Source organism: Caenorhabditis elegans, chromosome II, assembly GCF_000002985.6.
Source record: "Caenorhabditis elegans chromosome II".
In the NCBI taxonomy this organism is placed as follows: Eukaryota; Metazoa; Nematoda; class Chromadorea; order Rhabditida; family Rhabditidae; genus Caenorhabditis; species Caenorhabditis elegans.
In genome coordinates this window covers 4,099,683-4,100,784 of record NC_003280.10, presented here as the reverse complement: position 1 = coordinate 4,100,784, position 1,102 = coordinate 4,099,683, and positions in this window count along the sequence as shown.

Genomic DNA, 1,102 nt, shown 5'->3' with positions numbered 1-1,102 from the left:
AAATTTTTTATGAATTACTGATCGATAATTGTTGTATTCAGGATCGTAAAATGGAAAAGAAATAAAGAGGCGAAAGCTGCGAATAGGTGAACGAACAACAGGTCACATTAAAATGAAGTGCCGCATACATTGAAAGAGAATAAGATGCAAAAAGATGAAGAAGGACATGAATAAAGATTGAAAATGGCCATGGGAAAGTGTGAGAAATTGGAAAGAGTCATGATTAGAGCCTCCCTGCCTACACGCCTACATGCCTACAAGATGGAAACCAGAAAAGACCGTAGACACCTAGTCGGGCACGTAGATAGCCACGCAAGTAGGCAAGCAGGTAGGCGCACAGGTAGACAAGTAGGTAGGCACACAGGTAAGCATGTAGGCACACGCAAATGCAGGCAGCTACCCCAAGAAAATAGGCGGCCAAAGGTGCCTACCTGCCTACCATAAAAGCTTCAAAGATGATGGTTTATTTTATGAGAAATTTCCTTATTTTTAGTTTTGCAAAAATGTCTAAAAAACTAGAGTTTTTTCTAAAGGTTTTCATCAGAAAAAATGTTTCAAAAATTGCAACTAAAAAAGTGGGAAAACAAAATAATAACGGAAGAAGAAGTGGTTTTGCAGGACGGTGGTCTAGTTTTCAACAGTAGTTTTCTCAAGTACAAATACATAGAGTAGCCGCTGGTACTTGAAATTAGTACCTGTATTAGCAACACAGCTTCCAACATAATCTATTGATCTATAAATAAAACTGGAATAAAAATTTGGGAGTATGGAAATTCAGCATGGAAATTCAAAAATTGTGGGGAATATGAGGAAATAGTGGAAAGGAAATGTAAAAAAATTGGAATCTGAAATTCTTGATTTAAAAAAAATTAAAAAAGGTCCCAGCTTTGTCGGTTTGTAGCTTTTTCAAAACGATTTTACGCATAATATCGAAGTAGGTATAGCTCAAAAGCTCTAAAAATTTTAACATTAAAAACCCTCGAGGTGTCCGCCGCTTCAACTCCTACCAAATGTTTTGTTAATTGACATTTTGTAACTAAATTTAGTATTTGAATTGTTTGACATCAAAACTAATCAAAAGCTAGAAACTATTTTTTTTTAA